The 7,490-nt window shown below is 43.1% G+C and overlaps 1 protein-coding gene across 1 annotated transcript in view; it reads right to left on the bottom strand.

The window, feature by feature from the left end:
* The window catches only part of TTC29 (tetratricopeptide repeat domain 29), a 332,216-nt gene that overhangs the window by 276,040 nt on the left and 48,686 nt on the right, over nucleotides 1–7,490 (bottom strand). The gene's annotated exons all lie outside the window — the stretch shown is intronic.

Raw genomic sequence — 7,490 nt, forward strand, 5'->3', positions numbered from 1 at the left:
ACGAACCTTTGTTGGCAAAGTAATGTCTCTGCTTTTGAATATGCTATCTAGGTTGGACATAACTTTCCTTCCAAGGAGTAAGCGTCTTTTAATTTCATGGCTGCAGTCACCATCTGCAGTGATTTTGGAGCTGCAAAAAATAAAGTCTGACACTGTTTCCACTGTTTCCCCATCTATTTCCCACGAAGTGATGGGACCAGATGTTAGGTTTAGTGTTTTTAGGGCAATAAATCCTGACCTATAGCGAAGGCTTAGACCCTAGAGTTCTCTCCTGACAGGAAAGAGGTTGGGGCTCCCAAAATTATGAATGCCTACGTGGCAAACCTTATGACATATCCTATAATTTTCTTTGCCATACTCTATGTGTGTTAGTTGCTCAGTCATATCTGACTCTTTGCAACCCCAGGGACTGTAGCCCACCAGGCTCCTTTGTCCATGGGATTCTCCAGGCAAGAATACTGGAGCGGGTTGCCATTTCGTTCTCCAAACAACAAACAATCCTGTGATCGCAGTCATAATGCAGAGACCTCATCCGCTCCTCCATACCAATCATAGGGGAAGGGCTGGCTGATCTGACATCAAACGGTCAATGCTGAGGTGACAAGACAGAGCTTGTGTCAAGGCTCTGCCATGTCATGTTGTTATTGGGTCTGGTCCCCAATCATACCAAGAGTGTGACAACAGTTCCCTAAACACAGAGCATCCAATGGAAGGGCAATGGGAGACCTGCACACCTGCTCTGCTCCTGTCTCTCTGAGTTTCCTCAGAGCAGCACGGCTCTGGTAAGCCTGCTGTGAGTGCGGCTGACCAATTACTTTGTTAGCATGGCAGTTGTCCCAGCAAACCGGGCATCTCTCCAGGCCAATAACATGGCCTTCTGGAAGCAACTCAGGGGGGCTGGAAAGAAATCAAAGACCAAGATGGGACTGGGAAGAAAATGCTAGTGATACTGTGGTTCAGCCTTCAGGATGGCTGGCTAGAGATCATTAGCAGGAACTAGCTTTGAACAATCCTTAGCAGTGGAAGCCCTATGGGGTTAGGACTCTCAGTGATAGAATTCCTTTGGTGGTGTGTGTGTATGATATTGAAAGTAATTACCTAATACACAGTGGACACTTCACTGAGAGGAAAGCTGAACTACTGCCCCTCATAAAATTCATGCAAAAAAAATGAAAGGGGGCATCTTCCTTACAATGGGTGGAGGATGTGTTAGGAAAGGGCTAACTATTACCAGACAGTATAGAGTGAAAGTGAAAGTCACTCAGTCGTGTCTGACTCTTTGTGACCTCATGGACTATACAGTTCATGGAATTCTCCAGGCCAGAATACTGTAGTGAGTTGCCATTCCCTTCTCCAGGGATCAAACCCACGATCAAACCCATGTCTCCTGCACTGCAGGTAGATTCTATACTTTCTGAGTCACCAGGGAAGTAAGAACCTGCCTGCAATGCAGGAGACCTGGATTTGATTCCTGGGTCAGGAAGATCCCTTGGAGAACGAAATGGCACTCCAGTATGCTTGCCTGGAGAATCCCGTGGACAGAGGAGCCTGGCAGGTTACAGTCCATGACATCGCAAGAGTCAGACATGATGTAGTGACTAAACCACCACCAAATCTATGTACAAGACAAGAAAAGTGGGCTTCCAAATTCTACCTCCCTCCATGAGATGAAGATGGTAAAGGGGACAGTCCTTTACAATGGTGTGTGTGTGTGTTCGTCGCTCAGTCGTATCCAACTCTTTGCGACCCCATGGACTGTAGGTCACCAGGCTCCTCTGTACATTGAACTCTTCAGGCAAGAATACTGGAGTGGGTTGCCATGCCCTTCTCCAGGGGATCTTCCCAACCCAGGGATTGAACCCAGTCTCCTACATTGCAGGCAGATTCTTTACCACCTAAGGTACCAGGGAAGCCCATATAGTGGGGCCCCTCGTGTTGTATCTGTCTTGCCCTACTAGATGGATTGGGGGAGGGGGAGCCACTCCACTGTACCTTCATAACACCACCCTCCTTCTGGTTCCTTCTGCCCCCCTGGCAAATCCCATTGGAATACACCATCCAGAATTTGTCCAAAGAATTGGCTGTCAACAGTAAACTGTAGGCCCTGAACTGACCAAGCCAACCAGGACAACTCTTCTGTAGAAGTCCCAGTTACTAGGAGAATCTGGCATCAGCGCTGTGGGTCTGGGTCAGCCTTTACTCAATCCCTGTGTTACAGCTACAGATGAAAAACTTTGGAACTGGAAGATGTGCACTTCCTAAGCTGTTCCTACAAGGGCCTCCCCCTGCCTGTTCTCAGGGAAGATGATTAGCACCAAGGGTAGTCACCCAACATCTACTCTTATCATCTTTCTGTCTCCTGAGATGGGAGGTCCACATTCCAAGTCCATATGAGTTGAAATGGAATAGACTGTTGGTAGAGTGAGAGATGCTGCTTGAAGCCAGCCCTCTTTGAACTAAGGGGAGACAGGACAGGACAGAGAGCTAGATAGAAATCAAGTGTTTCCTTGACCAATTCTAATCTTCCAGGTTAGCTCTCCCAGAAAACAGACTCAACTCTTACAAGACTCCAAGGAAACTGGCTAGTCTCAGTACCAAGTTCATCAATTTGGTCAAAGGCAAGGCTTGGACTCAGATCCTAAGTCAGTGGAAGCAAGGAAGGTCGCGGCTGTTGGTTCTTGCTCAACTCTGAATGCTGATGTGCTCAGCCCCACCAGTTCTTTGCTTACCACCAATAAAGCTGCAACTGCAAGACTTGGATCCTAGTTCCCTGACCCAACAACTAAATAGTGACCTGGCAAGAGAGGACTGAAGTTAATGTTCTGGCACATCATCTTGTTATTGGTCCCAGACCATACCCAGGCAGAAGCCTGGTGCTTCCTTAATCACAGCTCTTAGAAAACCATCTCTCTCCCAGACTCTGACATCCAGCCCTGCCAGACCTCTGTGTGCTCCTCTAGAATGTATGGGAATGTCTCCTACCAGCCCAGGGTCTGAGAACTTTCTCCAGTGCTGCTTGTCCATCTGTCCTTCCAAGTAGGTGACGATTCTGAAGGAAGACATGGCCACTGATCTGCTACAGGTGTTTGTCAGACCATGAGTACTCCATGCCTGCTACCCTAGCAGATACCTGAACTGGAGAATAGACAGCCAGCCTTTGAGTCAGTGGAAGCCAGTCCACACTGCATACCAGCACCATCTTTAGCAGCAGTGGAGACTAGAGTTTGTGCTCTGGGCACACGGTGTACTTGTGGGTGAACAATGGCCCTGACTGCACCCAGGTGCCCAGTCCCCATGACATGGCTTCTGCTCATGTTCATTTGCTCTTTAGTTCCCCGAGGGTGCTGGAGCCATGCCCTGGACTGCAGCCTGCTTCACTGCGCTGTGATAAACTGCCCTTTGCCATCTGCCGGCTGGGACCCTGCTTTAACCTGAATGGGCACCCTGGAACCAGGAGGCTGCCACCTGCCTCTGGGCACAGCTGCCACCTAGCTGTTGCTGCGGGGCCTCCCTGGGGCTTGTCTGGACCCATCAGATCAGATGTGCGGAAGCTACACACCATCACCTCAGGGGGACCCCGTGTTCAGGTGAGCCCTCATGGCACTCTAGTCCCATATTTTAAGTAGTCCTAGTTTATCCTCCTCGTAAGTACACTGAACTTATGAATGAATGAATTAATTAATGAACTTATGAACTTATAAACTGAATCTCTAAAACTTTCATCAATATCAACTCAAATCATTTTATCAAATCAGGCAATAAAGGCATGCATGGATCTTGTGGCCAATGAATTGATTAAGGGCATAGAAAACTAGTTCAGATTTTTCAAAAAGGAGTTGCAAAAAAAACCAAACAAACACAATCTAATTTAAGAATAGGTTTATAGACAAAACATTCTATTTATTATGGAATTTGGGTGCATTTTATCATGCTATAGGGCGGGGCATCTAATTATGAGTAAGCCACTGATCCATGAATGTAATCTCACAGCAGCCCCACCCTGATCACATTTCCCAAACTATTTTCACTCTCAGTCACTAAGTTGATATGGTTACTAATTGTATTGGTAACCATTAGTAAGTAGCTCTAACATTTGTTGAATAAGTGAATGAATAGAAGAATGAATAAATAAAGAAAGAAAACAATTAATAAATCCTCCAATACAAACATATTCACAGATTTTAAAAAGTCAGAAATTGTTGATTCATGGGTATTGAGATCCAGGTTTGCTAGATGAAAAAGTTCTGGAGACCAGAACTGTTGTTACACAAGAGTGAGAATACACTTACTACTACTGAACTCACTCACAAATAGGATGGTAAATTCTATTATGTGTTTTTTACTGCAATAAATTAAAAAAATATCACACCAAGTTTTAAAAATCAGAAATAAAATGTATAGAAAAGTGCAGAATATGTCTATGGTAGCTATTTGAAACTCAATGAGGCCACTCTTAAATTTTCATCAGGGTAGCCCTGGCTTCTTCAGCTTTAATTTTCCTATATTATTTGTTACTTCTTTCTTGAATTTTTTTTTGGAGTCTGTAATTGAAAGTTCCATTATTTGATTTCTCATAGTTAGAGAATTTGATGGTTCCAATTATAAAGACAAAATAAGACAGACAACATCTGAGGGATATACTTACAGTAGAGAACAACAAAGTGCTAAATTACACTTCAGTGTATAATTTTCAGGAATTTTTACAGCTGAAAGCAAAGCAATTCTTGGTTTGCGTAGGGCAGTGGCTGCCAACACAGGCTCTGAAGCCAGCTGAGCCAGCACTAGCCCCAGCACTAACAAGCTCAATTTCTTTGTGCCACAGTTTCCTCATCTTCAAAACAAAGGTAATCACTTTTTAAAAGCTTTAAAAACTATTTACCTCACTTATGAAATGAGAATAATCATTTTAAAAAGCTCACTCAAAGATTTTACTTTGAATTTTACTTAAGCAAGAATTTATTCTATTTTTACAATCTGGAAAACTGAACCTTACTTTTAACAATAGGCTCTAGAATTTTAACAACTTCTCAATTACAGTAAGTAATAACTCTTCAGTACATAATTCTATAATCACCTATGTATGATCCCCACATTCAAAAAACAACCACTGTGAACACTTGGTTAGTACATAACACATACCAAATACAATTATATTTTACCTTGTGTTTGGATCTTATTTCTCTTTAATGTACCATGAACATTTTCTTAAACTGATATATATTTTGAGATTTCCTGGTGGCTCAGACGGTAAGAACCTGCCTGCAATGCGGGAGACCCAGGTTCAATTCCTGGGTTGCGAAGATCCGCAGGAGAAGGAAATGGCAGCATTCCAGTATTCCTGCCTAGAGAATGCCAGGGACAGAGGAGCCTGGCAGGCTACTGTTCATGGGGCTACAGGGGTTGCAAAGAGTCAGACATGACTGTACAACTAACATTTTCACATTCACTTTTTCATACAATGTAGAATAAAATCCAAAGTCCTCAGCTTGGCCTACAAGCTCCCATGTGATCCCAACCTCCTGGTTTAAACTTGGCTCCTCTTCTTTCATCCCCCACCTTCCTCACTGAGTTCCAGACACTGCTGAGCCTTCATTTGCACTCCCTGCATCCTCTCTCTAAAACCTCTTCCTCCAGGTTTTTACAAGGCTCACTCCCTCACCTTCTTCATGCCTCATCTTCTAAAAGGTGATCACTGTATGCAAGGTAGCAACTGCTATCTATTCCTTTGCCTTATTTTTCATCACAGCATTTACCACTACTTCATATGTTACAATAGTTAGGAATGGTTAAGGCCTGTTTTTCCCAGTAGAATCTTAGTGTCGCAAAGAAAATATTTTGTCTATCTTGCTAGCTTATCTCTAAACATTAGGTCCTAAACAAATACTCGCTAAACGAATGAATTTGGCTCTAATTTGTAATTTCATGACTGCACAGAACTCGGTTGTAAAGGTATTGCTTAATGTTGCTAATCTTTTGCTTTGAGACGCCATAAATTGTACTGTAAGGGACTTCTGTAGTGGTATAATGGTTAAGACTCCATGCGCCCAAGGCAGGGGCACCGGTTCAAGCGCTGGTTGAGGAAGCGACATCCCACATGCCACAGGGGAAGCCAAAAAAAAAAATTTTTTTTTTTTGCTATGGATATGCTCAAATATATTCTTTTAAATAGTCTTGGATTGTTCCTTCAAGGTGGAATGAATGCAGCAGCTTCCTAACCACTCCCCCTTTCTCTTCCCATGGGGTCTCACAGTGAGACTCCTATCACACTCCCTTCCTTAGATTGAAGGAACAGAAGCCCAAACTCTGAACCCAAGCCTTTCCATACACACTCAGTCCCCGTCACTGTTCAGAAACATACTTGGCACTTTAACCGAGTTGCTGCACCTATCATTTTCTCTAATTTTGCTTTGGTCTATGTAGTTCCATCTTACAGAATATATTCCTGTTTCTTTACCTGCCTAAATTACACCCATCTTTCATGTCCCCCATAAGTCCCTTCTTTTTTTTGGCCTCTGTGTGTACCATGTGGGATCTAGTTCTCTGACCAGGGATCAAACCTGTGCCCCCTTGCATTTGGAACCTGGCGTCTTAGCCACTGGACCACCAGTGAATCCTCCCCACACCAGTTCCTTCTGGCTCCACCTTGCCCTCCTTGAATCTAGTACCCATGATCTCTCCACTTTGAATTGTCCTGCTCTTCTTCATACCTATCACCCAGGAGAGCCCTCCAGTACCTACCATGCCGCAGAATACAACGTGCAATTTCCTGAGGCATGAAAGCCTTTTTTTCCCCTCCTTTCTCAAAGTCCTAGGCAGTTCTAGCCATAAAATAGCAAATATTTTCTAACTTAACCCTATTGCGACAAACTCTCGTGGAAATGAGAGTGCTCTGAGGGGAGAAATAGAATTATTTCTGATCAAATATTTTCATCTCCCCATATATTTGGTTTGTAAATGATCTAACCACCATTCTTCCACAAATAACTTTAATTCTTAAATTTCTACTCACAATCTTTCTTAAACCACCATAAGAAATATGTTTCTGATGAATTTGTTGTTTTGTCTCAGGCTTTGGCTTGTCTTAATATAATATGATTAAGCATGACATTATTTATAAAGAAATATTTCCTCCAGAAATTATGATGTAACCACAAGTGGTACCTGGGTTATAGAGGTTGTATATACGGGATTTGGCATATTAGGAAAATCACCATGTGTGCCTTTCCTCTTTCCCATTTTCAAACATGAGAAATCAAGTTAAAATGAATGAAAAGCATCGCAGCACTGTTTATAATAGCCAAGACATGGAAGCAACCTAGATGTCCATCAGCAGATGAATGGATAAGAAAGCTGTGGTACATATACACAATGGAGTATTACTCAGCCATTAAAAAGAATACATTTGAATCAGTTCTGATGAGGTGGATAAAACTGGAGCCTATTATACAGAGTGAAGTAAGCCAGAAGGAAAAACATAAATACAGTATACT

Source organism: Bison bison, unplaced genomic scaffold (assembly GCF_000754665.1).
Source record: "Bison bison bison isolate TAMUID 2011002044 unplaced genomic scaffold, Bison_UMD1.0 scf7180017864184, whole genome shotgun sequence".
Classification (NCBI taxonomy): domain Eukaryota; kingdom Metazoa; phylum Chordata; class Mammalia; order Artiodactyla; family Bovidae; genus Bison; species Bison bison.